Raw genomic sequence first — 20,270 nt, forward strand, 5'->3', positions numbered from 1 at the left:
CCCCCAACTCAGACGTTAATCACCGACGCATCCCTTCAAGGCTGGGGTGCGCATTTCGGACCTCTACAAACTCAGGGACGGTGGTCCAGCAGCGAGCAGTTGTACCACATCAACATGCTGGAGCTCAGGGCAGTCCACCTAGCCCTCAAAGCGTTCCTGCCTGCGATCAAGACGAGTACCATTCTAGTACAGACGGACAATACCACCACAATGTACTACCTGAACAAGCAGGGGGGTACTCGATCCAGGACGCTCTCGCTGGAAGCTCAGTCCCTGTGGCACTGGATCCTAGCACGGAACATCTCGTTGAAAGCGGTGCACCTGCCAGGAGAACTCAATGTGCAAGCGGACTTACTCAGTCGTCATTTTCAAGAACCAGAGGACTGGGTACTAAACGACGAGGTGTTAGAAGACATCTTCGGGGAATGGGGGCATCCGCAAGTGGACCTCTTCGCGGACGAGCACAACACAAAATGCCGAGGCTTCGCCTCAAGATACCATCGGCCAGGATCCATAGGGAATGCCCTTTTGATCAATTGGTCAATGACATTTGTGTACGCTTTTCCGCCTCTCCCACTAATCCCCAAGGTAGTGACCAAGCTGCAGAATTCATCTACCAAGATGATCCTCATAGCACCGGACTGGCCGAGGCAGTGGTGGTACACGGATCTCCTACACATGTCGATCCGACCTCACAAACGGCTGCCGTACAGGCCGGACTTGTTATCCAAGATGCAGGGGAAGATTTACCATCCCAGCCTTCCCTCGCTGAGCTTAACTGCATGGCTCCTGAAGTCCTCCAGTATGGCCATCTGAACCTTCCCCAGGAGTGTATGTCCATACTGAAGGAAGCCAGGAGGCCTTCGACTAGACCCTCTTACCTCTGTAAGTGGAAAAGGTTTTACATATGGTGTTGTTCAACATCACTATGATCCTACAAAATGTAAGGAGGATGTAATTTTGCCCTATCTTCTACACTTAGCGAGGGCGGGGTTGAAATTTTCATCCATCAAAGTTCACCTAGCGGCCATTACGGCGTATAGGCGCTCTCCAACGCAGCAGTCATTCTTTAAGCTGCAGGTGGTGAAGGATTTCTTGCAGGGTCTCAAGAAAGTTTATCCCCCTGTTAGGCCTCCCTCACCTTCTTGGGAGCTAAACTTGGTTCTGTCAAGGCTCATGAGTTCGCCTTTTGAGCCTATACATAAGGCTACCTTACAGCACCTTACATGGAAAACAGCCTTTTTAATAGCCATCACTTCAGCACGGAGGGTCAGTGAGATACAGGCCCTTTGTTCTAAAGAACCCTACACTATGTTTCATCTTAATAGGGTAGTGATGAGGACTCATCCATCTTTCTTGCCAAAGGTGGTGTCGGACTTTCATGTCAATCAAACCATCTCCTTTCCTACCTTTTTTCCCAACCCCTCCTCGCCAGCGGAGAGGGCGTTGCATTCTTTAGATGTCAAAAGGGTCCTAAAATTCTACCTAGATAGGACTAAGGCTGTCAGGAAATCTGACCAATTGTTTGTGAACTATGGTGTTGTCCGCATGGGTTTTGCTGCATCCAAACGTTCCATTGCTAGGTGGATTGTTTCATGTATTAAATTGGCCTACCAACTGGCCCAGAAGCCGTTGATGGCGCATTCTACAAGGGGAAAGGCGGCTACCGCTGCTTTTCTCAATCATGTCCCACTCTCCGAGATCTGCAAAGCAGCTACTTGGAGATCTGTCCATACCTTTACCAGACACTATTGTCAGGATTCGGACACCAGAGCAGACACTCAAGTAGGACAAGCCTCCTTGAGGAATCTGTTCTATAATTAAACAGTTTCATGTTTTTTCTTACTCCATGTATAGTACAATTTTTTGCATTTGCCTGCAGGTGGAAGGTGGGCTTGCTATTCTATTCAGTGCTTATGACTATTGATGAGGATCCCCTGGAAGAGAAGGGTAAGTTACTTACCTGTAATCCTAGTTCTCTTCCAGGGGTATCCTCATCAAAGTCATAAGCAACCCACCCGCCTCCCCAGGCAAATGAGAGGACTGTATTATATACCATGGAAAAGATATATCTTTGTGTTTAGGACTACAGTCCCGCAAAGAACAACTGACCCAACTGTCACCCCTGAGGCATGATGGGATACTACAGTCAGGGCTGCCTTAAAGGCACGGTGCCAGTTTTTACCTGTACAGAGCTTTTCAGTCTCTATGGTATTGTATTGCAATGCAGCCTGCAGGCTAACAATGTTTTTGTGGTTCTGTGTTTCTCACAGTGTTCTCTTTTCTTTCTCATGAGTGTTTTTACCTCATTAAAAAAAAAAAGAGATTTAGGTGTATTATTATACCTATATGTTTTATTGGATGTTTATATATACATTGTCTAGCCTTTTATGGGGGCTGCATTTGCTTGGAAAAAATGATATATGTTTATACATATACAGAGCTGTATATATGTATGTTTTTTACATATATAATTTTATTATTTCCGGGGTCCCCGCACATGGGCGGGAATATTCAGTGCTTATGACTTTGATGAGGATACCCCTGGAAGAGAACTACGATTACAGGTAAGTAACTTATCCTTATTATGAGTTGAGGGACTGATGTTCCCTACTTTGGCAAAGGGTATTGTTCTTTAGGGAGTGGTAAAAGATGCATGCTATCCGTCCCACGGAAATGAATGGCACCAAGTACATTTTAAAGAGTGCTAGAAGAGAATGCATTATTGTGATACACACCAGCCCACCCAAAAAGCATTTCCCGCCCTAATATAAAATCATCCACAAAGTATTTATAATTTGTACACACTTACACATTTTAACAGTTGTTTTTTTCATTTGGAAACTGTAATTTATCTGGAGCGCTGAGGCACTGGAGCAAAATATAGGGCACGTTAGCAATAGGCCTGCTTAGCAGACTGGCACCATGGGCACAAGTGGACAAATTCTTATGAATGAGCAAAAGACTTCAGGCACTGGATGTACAAGGGCTGAAGCTCTCCTCTGGTCCTTGGCACAGTTGCTGACATGGCAGATTGTGTCACCAACAGCTTCTGATAACGTGGCAGGCGTGTAGAGGCATCAGAAATTGCTGCTCTTGCCAAATCCCATAGAAATTCCTTGTTTGAAGCAGATCACAAGTAGAGTTTCTCGGCATTGAAAACAGGAAAATTGAAGTGTGACCTGTTTGAGCATCTGGCAGCCTTATCTTACAACAGGGGTTACAGCCCAACGTAAACTGTTACGGTGAAACTGCAAATTGCTACATTAAAGGCTGTCACATGGCAGAAGGATGGGGTGGAAAACTGTTGATTCATATTGATCTCCCCAACCTGCCTCTTTGCAGAAGTGATACAAGACTGGATGGTAATTGAGCAGTCATGGTGAGAGGCTGGTATCGGTCTGAAATTGAAAACAACATGCTGATATGGAAATAGTACTTTTTTAAACTAAGAAGACCAGCCATGCAAAGGCCAATACCCTAAACCCAGAGCTTTTAGGGAATCGGGATAGGTGGGGAAAATATAGAGTTTGAAAGATTTATTGAGATCAAAGAGGTGGTTTTAAAAGTAGTACAGCTACCGAGATAACTGGGCTTGTGTTTTCATACCATCCAGCAAATGGCACTAGACACAGGCGCGCCAATCTAAGATCCCATGCTAGAAACTGACCAGAAGCATCTTGGCCGAAGGGTGCAGGAGCTGCTAACAGGAGGTTATGATGGTATAAGGAGATATGTTTAGGACCATTGAGAAGTAGAAGGTAGAGGAGGCTCCTCTACCTTCTCTGTTCTTTCCACCCAGATTTCACACCCCTCTGGGGGGTAAGGAGGTTACAAAGAGAATGCCTTGGAGGTCAAGTGCCACCTCTTAACGAATATAAACATCCCGCCCCCAGTTATCCATGTCATTCTTGTTCCCGGCCATGACATCTTCTTCGTTTTGGCAATACCGGTCTCGGGCTTTGCTGTGCCCCTTTGGCTGCCGGTTGTGATTCTCTTGTTCAGGCCCCACTTCATCCCAGGAACCCTGCCGCTGGTGCCGAACAAGGCCACCATGGTACGCTCCAGGCCCCCGTGGGTCCGGCTCAGGGTCCTCGTACGGGTCTGTCTCGATGTCCATGCATGAGTCGCCATGCTCTGTGTAGGCTGAATCCCGGCTGCGTTGGGTCTCCGAGTCAAACGTCTCCTGCCTGATTAAGCCACGGGTGACACTGTGGCTGTGTAGCTGCCCGGAGCAGAGGTGGGTGCTCTTGCACAAGGCTTCCTGGTAATCGTGCATGCCCATTCTTTGGTCCAGCGTGTATTCGGGCCGCTGATCCCCGTGCACTAAGAAAGGCCCCTTGTTAGTAGAAGCAAGCATTTCCCACACCATGCAAAGACAAAAGAACAAAGGACAAATCTGTTAGCAGACAATCCGGTATCTCAGAGTATCACAAAGCTAAAGCATGTTACACAAACAGTAGCAGAATTCTACTTGGGATACTTATCGCCTCCTTAAATGTTTTTTTAAAAACTTTCAACATTTTCCAAAAAACAACAAAAGGTTCTTGACCCAATCAAAAGCATTTCATGAGCTCCACCGCTGTGATGGAGGGTTGATCATTTGGTATGCGGATATTCAGAGAAATTAACTGTTAGAACTATTTAGATGTCGCTGAATATGATTTTTAGAACCCGTCTTCCTGTCAAGAATGAGTGTACTAGTTTTAAGTTTAGTATCTGCCCGTTTCTCCTTTTTTGGTTTTATCTAATGGAAATTAACTTTATTGAACATTAGCTACTGAAAACATTGATTTCTGTTGTCAGTAACAAACGTTATTTAGGTTATTTATAGCAGCGAGGTACTTAAATGCAATTAGTCCTTCTTGCTCTTTCGCTCCCTTTTTTTCTGCAGTAATCTGGCAGACTAGACCCATTTGTGGCAGCAGAAGAGGTGGAGGTGGGACAGCAGACATAATTAGATGTTGTGAATAGCAATATGACATGTAGCCAGCATGCAAGGATACAGAAACATGCAGGTATGTTTACAGTGCCAATTCAGGACAATGAGCACATGCAAATGCAGAATGCATATGTAAAAAGACAGTTTTGGCATTGTCTCATCTCACAATGACGGAAGCAAAATGCTGTTTACTGATCTTGCAATGAGACATACCCGAGACCACACAGGACATGAGCAAAAGCACTCCATTGTCACTATGCTATCAAAGTGAGATGTCAGATGTGTAAGATCAAACAGTGTAACAGAGGTGGATCCAACAAGCAAGGCTCCTGTGTGCCATTTTGTAAACATTTCCAGGCTACCCATGAACACAGACTTCTGACCTAACCAGCGAACACATTAGTGATGATTTAAACTGTCAACTATGTGGCATCTGGAGAGGATGGTACATTACCCAAAAAAAGGAGAAACTGAAGACCAGGTGAAAATATGGTGGACGACTTGGATTCAAGTGTCATGGCTCCCGTCTTGCGCCTGGAAGAACTAGCAGTTTACCCCAAACATGGGAAGAATGTTGGTGCACAATGCCCTCAGGACAGTTTTCAGGGCAAAAGACCCAGATAATATTTTCAAAAAGTGGGACCAGTGGGGTGGGGGGTAACACATAACTAGACTTCTTGATGCCAAACCTGGCAAGAGTGTTGGTCTTGCTTTTCCACACAGCCTACAGTCACAGAGCTGCTTTCTAATTTTACTCAGTTCTAGGATCAAAACCCACCATAGAAATTGGCACGTCTTTCACATCTTTCTCTAGAGCTTAGCTGTTCAGTGGAAAATGTAAATTGGAGGCCAGACGCCTACTAGGCTACAACTGATGCCCACAATGCTGCATTGGAGATAACCTTCTTTTCATTGTCTTAGGTGCCAGCCAGAATGTCCCATCCCAAGCTGGTAATGCCAGCACCACTGGGGCCAGCTTTCTCTAGTTTTGAACTGCACTAATACAGCACCCCAGCACCGGAGACTTTGCCAGGCTTAGCAGGAGCGGACCGAATGTCAAACCCAACACAACAGGGTTATCTCACTGGCAGCAGCAACGAAGGGTAAGGGCAAGAAAGGGTGGGCTTAACTTCCAAAGAGGACCTCTATTTTCATTTGATGCTGGTAAAGAGGCTAATGAATTTCTCTTCCTGAGGGTCAACGACTTAATACTTGATTGAGGATTAGCAGATGTGGTTCCTGTTAGACCTGCCAGCCCTTTGGCGGTTCCCTCCTCATATTATTTTTTTTTTTCCTTTCCTTTCTCATTTTTTCTGTCCACTAACTACTTTTTGGGTGTTGATGTAGAGGCTCTGGGCGCCTCATCCTTACTACCTGAGGGAGAGGCGCAAGGTGCTTCACTGTAAAAACAGGGAGAGGGAGGTTAGACTCACAAAATGGTGGTTCCAACTGTCACCTCAGCACCTGGGCCATAGGCGCCATGAGAGGTTCCAGAACCTTCTGGACCACTCTGGCCAGTCAGGCCCCAGGTGATAAATAGAGGTGGGGGCAGGGCGGCCATTTTAGGAGTGGGATGAGCTGTGAGGCAGTCAGGAGTAAGACACCTGTGTGGGGAGGTGGCTGCGCTGGATAGGGAAGTGACAGGTCTTAGGGTCTGCGCGTCTTCCAAAATCAGCTGATACCACCCCCAACCTTCTGACCGGTCCCTGAACACAGCAAAAGACTTTGGGGGTCATAGTTTCCCTGAGAGCCTCAAAGTGGACAGAATCCCGGAAGATTGGGACCCAGGAGAGAGTCGCCCCCAGGAACTATCTGTCCCTCATACCTAACATTGCCTGGGATCCCTAGACAATCTGGCCCTAGCGACTGCCCACTGTCCCTGGCTATTGGGGACGAGTCTGGGCTCTATACACGGAGATTAGCTGACCTACCTATCAGCTGTGAGGTGGGACCTGCACCCTTAATTTCAGCCCCGTCACCATTCCTTACCAGGAGTATTCACCGCCGCGCCCCCGGGGTCGATAGATTGCCTGTGGCTATCAGGGAGTGACATGTGGTCATCCGGAGATCTGGGGGGAAGAGACGGAATCTCTCGCAGATAGTTGGCCGGCATTGCGTAAGGCCGCTGAGGAGAATCTCGCAGCAAGGAAGTGCAGGGCGGATCTGGCCTGGAGGCCGCCGCCTAGAGTCACGTGAGCGGGGCCGATGCTGTAGCGTCGCCCCGCTTGTGTCAAGTGTGGGAGGATTTCAGTTGTGTGGAGGCCACGCCCCCGCAAGCCGCGCTGCTACTGGCGGCTGCGGGAGCCCGGAACTGTGGACGCGGAAGCTACTTGGGCCAACCCCTGATCTGAGGAAACTGCGGAGGAGCGAATCCAGAAGGTGTGGGAGCGAGGGAGTGAGGCCCCCCACCAGCGAGGCTCCCACCAGGAGAGGAGCCCCACTCACAGGGTAGCTCTTGGGGGAGGCGGGTGAGCGGTGGTGCTCTGTTGTTCACCTTTCCCCCTGTGAGGGCTTCTCATCAGCGCAGCGAGCTCCATCTGCCCCAAAGAGGTGGGCACTCGTCCTCCGTCTCGAAGGAACTTCGCGACAGGAGGACCCCAAAGAAACAGTAAGCTGGGCCTACAAAAAGGGGTGGGGGAAAAGAGCCAAGAGAGGACAGCATTAACAGGCAGAAGATGTCCAGTTAGCCAGATTGTTGGGCTTTAAGGAAACTAGGGCCCAGGTTGTAAATAACTATTGCTGGTCCTAAAACCACGTGTGACTGAAGTCAAGGAAATAGTGATTATGCGCATAGTGTGTAAGACAGCAGCCCGAGTTTTGGTAACATTGAGGGATTGGGGGTACTGCCTATCTGGAAGGGAATAATCTGGGTGATAAAGAACCTACCCCGAGACTGTATAGCTGTCACTAAGCAACTGCCAGCCGCCTGGTCATTGTCTCGCTAGTTTCTGAGAATAATAAGTTAATTGTTAGAGACAAGATAGGAGTTGGAGCGTGTTGCTAGTAGGGAATCCAACTGGCAGGCGAACACTGTGCAAACTAAATGATTTCTTGAAATGGTGTAAAAGATAATTGTTGTGTAAAGTAACGTAAGGAAAAGTATTGACTATTTAAATATGATGAAATGTGATCCTGAATAACCCTGTTTGAGAAGACAAGATAAAGACTTCTAGTAAACTTTAAATTTAATCAGTGTAGTGACCTTTTTTTTTTTCAGTGGTGCTGCGCTAGGTTGTGAGCTGGGTGTGATGCAAGCACGAGATGCCATGTTGGGATGAAAGCCTGTTGGCCTGAGCCAAGCTACCTCTAGGACGTAGGTCCAACAAGTTGGTGTTCAGCGGTGGGATCCTGAATCTGTGCTTGCATCCACTTATTAGCAGTTTGGCATGCGCCACACCCTACACCTGATTGTTTTTACTGGAGTTTTCTCCAAGTTGTCTCCCTGATTGGAGTTTTTCAAAATTGTCCTGTCCTGTGGTGTACTTCCTCTTAAAGGAAAGGTCTTCTATTGTGAAGTTCTTTTCTGCAGTGTGGGGTCTCTCCTGGTAGGATGGAGTTTGAGTTGGGTAGGCTGGAAGAATATACTGTGACCCAACTGAAGGAATTCTGCCAGGAGAGGGAGGTATTCTTCAAGCAGGGGGCGAAGAAAATAGAACTCCAAACCAGCTTGAGAGCCTGGGTTATGGCCCATCCTAGCGGGAAACGGGAGGAGGGACCAGGACCGGACCCCACAGAAGGAACAGAATTACTTTCCCCCCCTGGGAGCGGCAACATGGACGTAGGACCTAGTGCCCCTTCAAGAGCGGGTAGTAGCGCTTCGGCGGGGAGCCTGTCATCAGCTGATCTGGTTGACAGGAGGGAGGAGAGGCAGTTCAAAATGGATCTGGCTCGCTTGGAGAAAGAAAGGGCGGAGAGCAGGTTCCTCCATGAGCTCCACTTAAAGGAATTGGAACTCAAAGCCCTACAGTTTGGAACCCCCAGCAGTCCCGTTGGTGGCAGCGTACCTAGAGATATCCCATGGGAGCCCAGACCCTACCTGCCAAAAGATGTAGTCGCCAGCTATGGTGTCGGGGATGACATTGTTAAATGGTTGGCTGCCTATGAGGTCTCCTTACGAGCCCATGGGGTCCCCGAAGCTCAGTGGGGGGGTTGGTCTATACAGGTATATGCCTCCAGTGGGGAGGGATGCCCTATTAGCCTTGGAACAGCAAGATCAGACCAATTACCCCATCATGAAGGTCGCCCTAGTTAGGAAGTTTGGGTTGACCCCTGAGAAATTCAGGCAGAGGTTTCGGGGCAGTCAAAAGTTGGCCACCCAGAATTGGGTACACTTTCTGGACTACGCCAAGAAGGCCTTGGAGGGCTGGGTACAGGGCAGCGAGGCAAAAGACTACGAGGGGTTGTATAACCTGATTTTAAAGGAGCACCTCCTCGAGAAAAGTTTTCCGGAGCTGCGTCAACACCTGGTGGACAGCAAGCTAACTAATCCTAGGAAGCTTGCAGAGGAGGCGGATATCTGGGCAAGTACCCGGGTGTCCTCAAAAGGGACTGGAGGGAATTTCCAAGGGGCTGGACAGGGCGCCCCCCAGAAGAAAGAGGGGGGAGACAAAAAGAAGGAGTTCTTTAAAGGCCCCCAAAAGAGTTCACAAGGAAAGGGATTAGGATTCCCTCCTAAGGTCGGCCCCCACAAACCCCCTTATCCTGACCGTGGTCAGCAGCCTAGGGTTGTCCGTTGTTATGAGTGTGGTGAGATTGGGCACTATAAGGGGGATGCCAAGTGTCCCAAGAGACCACACCCTCCCATTGGAGGAGAGACCCCTGGGGTGGCGAGTGTAGTGCTCGGGGAGGAGTTGCCCCTAGACAAGGACGGTGAATGGGCAGGGCTAACCTTAGTGTCCCTAGGGGATTGTGAGATGGTTCCTAAGACCCAGGTGCCCTCAAATACTACTAAGTATAGGCAATGGGTCACCATCAATGCCCAGAGGGTGGAGGCTCTGAGGGACACAGGAGCCAGCATGACTATGGTAAGGAGTCAGCTGGTGTCCCCAGAGCAGGTGGTTCCCAATGTAGTCCACCCGGTTGTGATGTTTGACAACCGAGAGGGTCAATATCCAGTGGCCCAGATTCCCTTTGAGTGGGGAGGGGTTGCGGGTCCTCTACGAGTTGCGATAAGCCCTGCCATGCCGGTCGACTGTCTGTTGGGAAATTACCTTGAACATTCGGCGTGGAAGGAGGTCGAGTTCAGGGCCCACATGGAGATGTTGGGGACACCTGAGTGGACGTGTGCCAACACACGGTCCGGGACTGCCCGAAGAGGGAGTTCACAGAGGTTGGAGCCTGGGATAAAGGCCCAACCAGCTGCCAAGAAGGGTAAGCGGGGTCAGGGGAAGCCCGCCCTGGCATCTGCACCTCAAAAGGTGGAGGGGACAACTGAAGTAGTCCCAGAATCCACAGAAGGGGATGTGATTTCCCTGGAGGGCTTACCTACCCCTGCAGATTGGCAGGTGGAGGGAGGACCTACTAGGGAGGAGTTTTGTCGGGCCCAAAAGGAGTGCCCTACCCTTGAGGGTTTACGGCGGCAGGCCGAAGCCCAGGCAGCGGGTAACGATTCAGGGAACTTCCACATATACTCATATACTGGGAAGATGGTCTCCTTTATAGCGAACCCAAGGCTCCGGTGCATGGATCATCCCGGGCCTTGGTAGTTCCCCAGCGTAACCGAGCCTTCCTTTTGGGATTGGCTCACAAAATACCCTTGGCAGGACACTTGGGACAAGACAAGACCTTTGCTCGACTTGTCCCTCATTTCTACTGGCCTCAGATGAGGATTACGTCCGATACTTTTTGTAGGACGTGTGTAACCTGCCAAGCTAGTGGGAAAACAGGGGTGAAGCTGAAGGCTCCCCTGGAACCACTGCCGGTCGTTGGCACCCCTTTGAAAGGGTGGGCATCGACATTGTTGGGCCATTGGATCCACCAACGTCTGCTGGTCACAGGTTTATCCTGGTTCTGGTGGATCATGCCACCCGGTACCCAGAGGCTATCCCTCTGAGGACCATTACTGCACCTGCGGTGGCACGGGCTCTGATGGGAATTTTCTCCCGGATGGGATTCCCCAAGGAAGTTGTGTCGGACAGAGGGACCATCTTCATGTCGGCATATATGTGGGCTATGTGGAAAGAGTGTGGAGTCACTTACCGGTTCTCCACCCCTTATCACCCCCAGACCAATGGTCTGGTGGAAAGGTTTAACAAAACCTTAAAGGGCATGATCAGGAGTCTGCCCGAGAGCCTGCGGAGGAAATGGGACATCCTCCTACCTTGTTTGCTGTTTTCTTACAGGGAGGTACCACAGAAGGGGGTGGGCTTCAGCCCCTTCGAGCTGTTGTACGGACACCCTGTGCGTGGACCCCTCAGCCTGGTGAAGGATGGATGGGAAAAGACTCCCAGAAAACTTCCCCCGGATGTGGTGAGCTACATGCTGGCCTTTCGTTGCCAAATGGCTAGGTTATGGAAGCAAGCTTCTGAAAACCTAGAAGCCAGCCAGACGGTCATGAAGGAATGGTATGACCGGAATGCTCACCCGGTGGAGCTGGAGCCTGGCCAGAAGGTGTGGGTGATGGAACCTGGAGAGCTTAGCGCCCTCCAGGATCGCTGGTCAGGCCCCTTTGAGGTGGTTGAGAAGAAGGGCATGGTCACCTATGTGGTGGATCTTCAGACCCACAGGCAGCCCCATTGGGTGCTCCATGTCAACCGCCTCAAGCCTCACCAAGAGAGACCCGAGGTCACTTTAATGATGGTGACTGATGGGTCAGAGGAAGAGGAAAGTGAACCTCTTCCTGCTCTTTTTGCGTCCCAAGAGAAGGATGGGTCGGTGGAGGGAGTGATCCTCTCACCATCCCTAACTCCCGAACAGCGGAGAGACTGCCGCCAAGTTTTGGAGCAGTTTGCTTCCTTGTTCTCGCTTATCCCGGGAAGGACTCATCTGTGTACCCATGATGTGGACACAGGGGACAGCCCACCTGTGAAGTCCAAGTCCTACCGATTGTCGGATAAGGTGAAGGCCAGCATCCATGGAGAAGTCACCAAGATGCTAGAGCTGGGAGTGATTGAGCCTTCAAGCAGTCCCTGGTCCAGTCCGGTGGTACTGGTACCCAAAGCTGCCCCGCCGGGCACTACCCCAGAACTCCGGTTCTGTGTGGATTACAGGGGACTGAACTCCGTGACAAAGACCGATGCTCATCCCATCCCGAGGGCGGATGAGCTCATTGACCGGTTGGGAGCTGCCCAATATCTCAGTACCTTTGACCTTACATGCGGGTACTGGCAGATCTCCCTGACAGATGGAGCAAAGGAAAGGTCAGCCTTCTCCACACCTGAGGGTCACTACCAGTTCTGTGTGATGCCCTTTGGGCTCAAGAACGCCCCTGCCACTTTTCAGCGGCTGGTGAACCAGGTCCTCTCCGGGATGGAGGCCTTTTCGGTTGCGTACCTGGACGACATCGCTGTCTTCAGCAGCAGCTGGGAGGACCATTTGTGTCACCTTCAGGCTGTCCTTCAGGCTTTGCAGCAAGCGGGTCTGACGATCAAGGCCAGTAAGTGCCAGATCGGGCAGGGGTCGGTAGTGTACCTCGATCACTTGGTGGGTCGGGGCAAGGTGCAACCCCTCCAGGCCAAGATTGAAACCATCATGGCCTGGGAACCCCCCAAGACTCAGACGGAGGTCCGAGCCTTTCTGGGCCTCACCGGCTACTACCGACGCTTCGTCAAGGGATACGGTACTATCGTGGCCCCCTTGACTGAGCTCACTTCTAAAAAGCACCCTCGACGGGTAATCTGGACCGAGGGGTGTCAACAAGCCTTTGACACCTTGAAAAAGGCAATGTGTGCAGCACCTGTTCTCAGGGCCCCTGACGTTTCCAAGGAGTTCATCGTCCAAACGGATGCGTCGGAGCATGGCATCGGGGCAGTGCTGTCACAACTCAATGACGAGGGTCTGGACCAACCGGTGGTTTTCCTGTCTAGGAGACTACTCCCCCGGGAACAGAGGTGGAGTGCAATTGAGAGGGAGGCTTTTGCGGTGGTGTGGGCTCTGAAGAAGCTGCGGCCATACCTGTTTGGCTCGCACTTCCTGGTTCAGACCGACCACCGGCCCCTCAGGTGGCTGATGCAAATGAGGGGCGAGAATCCCAAGTTATTGAGGTGGTCCATCTCCCTACAGGGAATGGACTTCAGGGTGGAACATCGCCCAGGAGTGGACCACGCCAATGCTGACGGTCTCTCCAGGTATTTCCGCCTTAGTGAAGAGAACTCCCAAGGGATTGGGTAGCTCTCCCCATTTTCAGCTGGGGGGGACGTGTGTTAGACCTGCCAGCCCTTAGGCGGTTCCCTCCTCATATTATTTTTTTTTCCTTTCCCTTCTCATTTTTTCTGTCCACTAACTACTTTTTGGGTGTTGATGTAGAGGGTCTGGGCGCCTCATCCTTACTACCTGAGGGAGAGGCGCAAGGTGCTTCACTGTAAAAACAGGGAGAGGGAGGTTAGACTCACAAAATGGTGGTTCCAACTGTCACCTCAGCACCTGGGCCATAGGCTGCCATGAGAGGTTCCAGAACCTTCTGGACCACTCTGGCCAGTCAGGCCCCAGGTGATAAATAGAGGTGGGGGCAGGGCGGCCATTTTAGGAGTGGGATGTGCTGTGAAGCAGTCAGGAGTAAGACACCTGTGTGGGGAGGTGGCTGCGCTGGATAGGGAAGTGACAGGTCTTAGGGTCTGCGCGTCTTCCAAAATCAGCTGATACCACCCCCAACCTTCTGACCGGTCCCTGAACACAGCAAAAGACTTTGGGGGTCATAGTTTCCCTGAGAGCCTCAAAGTGGACAGAATCCCGGAAGATTGGGACCCAGGAGAGAGTCGCCCTCAGGAACTATCTGTCCCTCATACCTAACATTGCCTGGGATCCCTAGACAATCTGGCCCTAGCGACTGTCCACTGTCCCTGGCTATTGGGGACGAGTCTGGGCTCTATACACGGAGATTAGCTGACCTACCTATCAGCTGTGAGGTGGGACCTGCACCCTTAATTTCAGCCCCGTCACCATTCCTTACCAGGAGTATTCACCGCCGCGCCCCCGGGGTCGATAGATTGCCTGTGGCTATCAGGGAGTGACGTGTGGTCATCCGGAGATCTGGGGGGAAGAGACGGAATCTCTCGCAGATAGTTGGCCGGCATCGCGTAAGGCCGCTGAGGAGAATCTCACAGCAAGGAAGTGCAGGGCGGATCTGGTCTGGAGATCGCCGCCTAGAGTCACGTGAGCGGGGCCGATGCTGTAGCGCCGCCCCGCTGGTGTCAAGTGTGGGAGGATTTCAGTTGTGTGGAGGCCGCGCCCCCGCAAGCCAAGCTGCTACTGGCGGCTGCGGGAGCCCGGAACTGTGGACGCGGAAGCTACTTGGGCCAACCCCTGATCTGAGGAAACCGCGGAGGAGCGAATCCAGAAGGTGTGGGAGCGAGGTAGTGAGGCCCCCCACCAGCGAGGCTCCCACCAAGAGAGGAGCCCCACTCGCAGGGTAGCTCTTGGGGGAGGCGGGTGAGCGGTGGTGCTCTGTTGTTCACCTTTCCCCCTGTGAGGGCTTCTCATCAGCGCAGCGAGCTCCGTCTGCCCCAAAGAGGTGGGCACTCGTCCTCCGTCTCGAAGGAACTTCGCGAGAGGAGGACCCCAAAGAAACAGTAAGCTGGGCCTACAAAAAGGGGTGGGGGAAAAGAGCCAAGAGAGGACAGCAGAGCCCACGAGAGCCCGCATTAACAGGCAGAAGATGTCCAGTTAGCCAGATTGTTGGGCTTTAAGGAAACCAGGGCCCAGGTTGTAAATAACTATTGCTGGTCCTAAAACCACGTGTGACTGCAGTCAAGGAAATAGTGATTATGCGCATAGTGTGTAAGACAGCAGCCCGAGTTTTGGTAACAGTGAGGGGTTGGGGGTACTGCCTATCTGGAAGGGAATAATCTGGGTGATAAAGAACCTACCCCGAGACTGTATAGCTGTCACTAAGCAACTGCCAGCCGCCTGGTCATTGTCTCGCTAGTTTCTGAGAATAATAAGTTAATTGTTAGAGACAAGATAGGAGTTGGAGCGTGTTGCCAGTAGGGAATCCAACTGGCAGGCGAACACTGTGCAAACTAAAGGATTTCTTGAAATGGTGTAAAAGATAATTGTTGTGTAAAGTAACGTAAGGAAAAGTATTGACTATTTAAATATGATGAAATGTTCTTACCCTGACATGTGATCCTGAATAACCCTGTTTGAGAAGACAAGATAAAGACTTCTAGTAAACTTTAAATTTAATCAGTGTAGTGACCTTTTTTTTTTCAGTGGTGCTGCGCTAGGTTGTGAGCTGGGTGTGATGCAAGCACGAGATGCCATGTTGGGATGAAAGCCTGTTGGCCTGAGCCAAGCTACCTCTAGGACGTAGGTCCAACAGTTCCATTTTAAGTTTTCAATGAATGAGACATTCAATTAACCCTTGCACCTATTTGCACACAACGTGAAAGACAGAGGTCCTAGTACTCACAGAGATTGCATAAGTGTACGTTTACTTTACGTCCAAACCCAGCCAGATTAACACGTTTCAGCTAATATGAAGCCTTGTTCACAATAGCGAGTGCCATTTTCTTTTAAAAATTAACATCAACAAATTGATCAGTATACATAAGAGAAGTATTCTTTTGCAGATCACTGTGTATTTAAACATTGATCATTTGCACGCTGCATAATTCGCTCTCAAATATGCAAAATACGATATACATTTTTGCAAAATGCCCATTAATTAATTCCTTCACTGCTGAAATTTTGAAACCAGTACATCAAATAAGTATGCTTGTTTCCTAAATTACACCACAGTAGTCACATTTTTTGATACTTGCACTGTTAATTCGACCGTCATCATATCAAATATCTGAATTAGTTCATCCATTGCCAAAAGTGTCATCCAGAATCCCGAAGCAGACTTGGCAGAAGACCATTCAAGGCTCTACAAAATGAGGTGAAGGCCGCAAACAAAGGAAGAATCTGAACACATTCCACGCCTCCTTCTCCAAAACAGAATGAAGCATTAGAGGGTCTTATAACTGTAATGCGAACAATTGGTGTACATACCGAGTTGCCCATACCCCAAAAGGTACGTAGGGGGCATTATTTTTGCAGTACATAAATGCATACTGCAAAATATCAGGGTTATTATAAACAACAAACCCAGTTATCCAATGTCTTGACACTTCTATCCAGTACATGGTAGAGATCACAATCTATTGGCTGTTCTGCTTGGGTTTTCGGATCAGATAGAACCCGCTCAGCAGAGCCTCTCTAACCCAAACCAGAACGTTACCCCCTCCCTAGGGCCTATTCACACCTAAATAACCACATATATGTACCACCTAAGGACAGGGAATTCCTACTATATATACCAAGACCTACAAGTCACAGCCTCGCGGTCCCAAACGGACCCAGGACTTCCTGCCCAGACGGCAGCCACAGACTTCCTGCCCAGACGGCAGTCACAGCCTCGCGGTCCCAAATGGACCCAGGACTTCCTGCCCAGACGGCAGCCACAGCCTCGCGGTCTCAAATGGACCCAGGACTTCCTGCCCAGACGGCAGCCACAGCCTCGCGGTCCCAAACGGACCCAGGACTTCCTGCCCAGACGGCAGCCACAGCCTCGCGGTCCCAAACGGACCCAGGACTTCCTGCCCAGACGGCAGCCACAGCCTCGCGGTCCCAAACGGACCCAGGACTTCCTGCCCAGACGGCAGCCTTAGACAAGTCACAGCCTCGCGGTCTCAAACGGACCCAGGACTTCCTGCCCAGACGGCAGCCACAGACTTCCTGCCCAGACGGCAGTCACAGCCTCGCGGTCCCAAACGGACCCAGGACTTCCTGCCCAGACGGCAGCCTTAACACGAGTTCATCCTATAATTACCACGACATAATCAGTGTTACTATATATCAGATCACACAAAGACAGCTAGTTGAGCACAACTTGTTCCCCAGTTCGAAGGGCTCCTTTCTCCCTTATTCAGTTACCACCTACCTGATCAGGATTAACATCTGTCCATGTCAAGTCACAGCTGACTAGAAGAATAGGTTACCCTCTTACACAAGAACACGTAGCACATATTGCTTTACTACTTTATTTAGTTATTACATACACACTCACGGAACATAATACATATCACATAACCTGCAAAGAAAAGTGAAAGATTGAGTTGTACACTCTAATAGTAAGGGGTTGACATCACCTTGGTCGTATGTAGCCTGCACTCAATGGTCATCTAGGTTCCCTTCTCGTCTGCGCCTCGGCTTCGCCTGGAAGTCACACCTCCGCAATCACGGGTTTACTCCCGTCTCCCTCTCCGAGTCACTGGGACCTCTTCCTCATCGGCTACTCTCTTCTCTTTGGAATATCTATTTCTCGGTTTTTCTCCACCTCCAAGTTTGTCATCTGTCTTCCCTGGAATAAGTAGCAGCTTTACTACTAACGGCCAGGTGCCGCCCATGGACTAGAAGCAAGTGCCAGTATCTGCCTCAAACTTTTACTAATATAGACGTGCATTTCCTCATGGAAAATTCCAGCCCGTAACCTGCCGCCCACCAAATTCTTGTACCTCCCCGTGCCAAGGACACGTTCCCAGCCGGCCGGCCTGATGTAGTGTCTTCGGCATGAAGAAAAAATACAATCCTTCGATAAGGGCCGGCCTGAACCGGTTCTCTCCAAGCGAATAACACCTCCTAACTAAAACACTGCCTATGACCTAGAAACATCCCGAGCTGCCAGAGCAGGAGGAAAGATGGAGTCTCTCCCGTTTAAGGCCTACCAGGCCTGAATTCAGCACGGCTCCATGAAATACCCTCACTACAGAACAGATTACCCCTAATGCTAACGAATCTATCCCCTAGGATGTATATGCAAACCCTGATCTATGGGGAAGAACACAGGATCATGTCGAAGTGCCTAATAAATAGGCTCCATACACTACTCTAACCCTTAGACTTGAATGGGAAGAGACTGAAGTCACCTAAATCACCCTTCAACACAATAAGACCGGAAAAATCGAGCAGTACATTGGCTCACTTTGTAATAGATTCTGTCCTGTATAACATTACAGAGGGAGACAGAGTAAGGGCATTAAGAATACCAGACTCAAGGTATATATTGGTGTTAGTTAGCAGACAGCCACATGGTTTGAATAGAGATGCGAAGTTACAAATATATTTATAAAGAAACATAATTCTCCCTTATCTATTTTGGGGAACACCAAGTTTTTTGACTTCAATGTTTTTTATTTGCACAACATTGATGGCTCATATGTGGCTGATTTGAAATTTGACTAGTTAGATTGCCCACTTGGGTGTCATTGTGCAATTGATATGCTGAATCGATGTATAGACTGATTTGAAGACTTGATACTCTGGGAATGGATGAACATTTGATGTAAACAGTGCACATGTCACATAATGTGTCCAGTGTGATGTGAATGAAAAAACAAAAATACTTATTAAATGAAATGGTTTTGAAATGTTGATATTGAAGGGGTTAATTCAAGGCAATTTTCGTAAGACAATGGAAAATTGTAATTTGCACATTTCAAAGTAAATTACACATTGAGCAAATGAAAAATGTTTAAATATGCTACGTACTGTAAAACAGTAAGGAATATGCTACTTACCAGTATGCATCTGTTCTTGGCATGTAGAGCTGCAGTTCTATACACTGTGCATAGATCGCCATCTGGTGTTGGGCCCGGATGTTTGCAGTTTGTTTTTCTTCTTGGAAAGTCTTCGGAAGTCACGAGGTTGGTGACTCCTCCTTCGGTCCGTATTGCGCATGGGCTTCGGCTCCATCCTCAGATTGTTTTTCGCCAGCAGGGAAAGATGGAGCGTAGTAATAACAGTAAAGAAACCCATGTGTGTTGTATCTAAATAAGATAGACTGGAACGGATACAGGTAGCCGGGGAGGCGGGTGGGCGTGTATAGATCTGCAGCTCTACATGCCAAGAACAGATGCATACTGGTAAGTAGCATATTCTGTTCGAGGCATATGAGCTGCAGATTACACACTGTGCATAGATTATATAGCAGTACCCAACCCTAGCGGCGACCACCGGCATCCGTTGCAGTTGTTTGGAAAAGTGTTTTTAGTACAGCCTGGCCCACATTAGCTTGTTGCTTGGTTTGCACATCTACACAGCAATGTTTTGTGAAAGTGTGCGGTGTTGACCATGTGGCTGCTTTGCAGATGTCATCTAAGGGTATGTTCCCTAGAAAAGCCATAGAAGCCCCTATCTTTCTTGTAGAGTGGGCTTTAGGGGGAACAGATAGCGTTCGTTTTGCTTTGTGGTAGCAAATCTGTATGCATTTTACAATCCACCTAGCTATCCCTGATTTGGAGATGGGGTTGCCTTTATGTGGTGGAGAGAACGAGACAAACAGTTGTTTGGTCTTTCTGAAAGGTTTTGTTCTTTGGATATAGTAAAGCAAGGCCCTTGTAACATCGAGTGTGTGTAGAGCCCTTTCCGCAACGGTCTGAGGTTGCGAGAAAGAAATTGGCAATTCTACTGATTGGTTGAGCTGGAAGGGGGAAATGACGTTGGGTAGGAATTTTGGGTTGGTGCGAAGTACAACTTTGTTGTGATGCATTTGTAGAAAAGGTTCTTGTATAGTGAACGCTTGTATTTCACTGACTCTTCTAAGGGAAGTGATAGCCACCAGAAAAGCTGTTTTCCATGTAAGGAATTGCATCTCACATTTATGCATGGGTTCGAAAGGTGGCCCCATTAGCCTTGTGAGAACTATATTTAGGTTCCACACAGGTCAGGGTGGTACTCTGGGTGGAATTACTCTTTTGAGACCTTCCATGAAGGCTTTTATGGCAGGCACCCTGAAAAGTGATAGGTGCTGTCTGTTTTGTAGGTAAGCAGCAATTGCTGCGAGGTGTAACCGGATGGATGTGTATGCTAGGTTACACCTTTGTAGATGGAGCAGGTAACATATGATGTGCTGCATGGATACATCTAGAGGGTTGATTGTGTTGTTACGGCAGTAAACAACAAATCTCTTCCACTTTGCGGCGTAGCATGCCCTAGTAGTAGGGCGTCTAGCTTCCATGATAATGTTCATGCAATCAGGGGGAAGGTTGAGGTATCCGAACTCTAAGATTTCAGGAGCCAGATCGCTAGGTTGAGCTGAGCTGGGTCCGGGTGCCTGATCTCTCCATGGTTCTGGGTTAGGAGGGATGGTGAGAGGTGTAACTTTTGGTGTGGTACTACCGAGAGTTGT

The sequence above is a fragment of the Triturus cristatus genome, chromosome 4_1, assembly GCF_964204655.1.
Source record: "Triturus cristatus chromosome 4_1, aTriCri1.1, whole genome shotgun sequence".
In the NCBI taxonomy this organism is placed as follows: domain Eukaryota; kingdom Metazoa; phylum Chordata; class Amphibia; order Caudata; family Salamandridae; genus Triturus; species Triturus cristatus.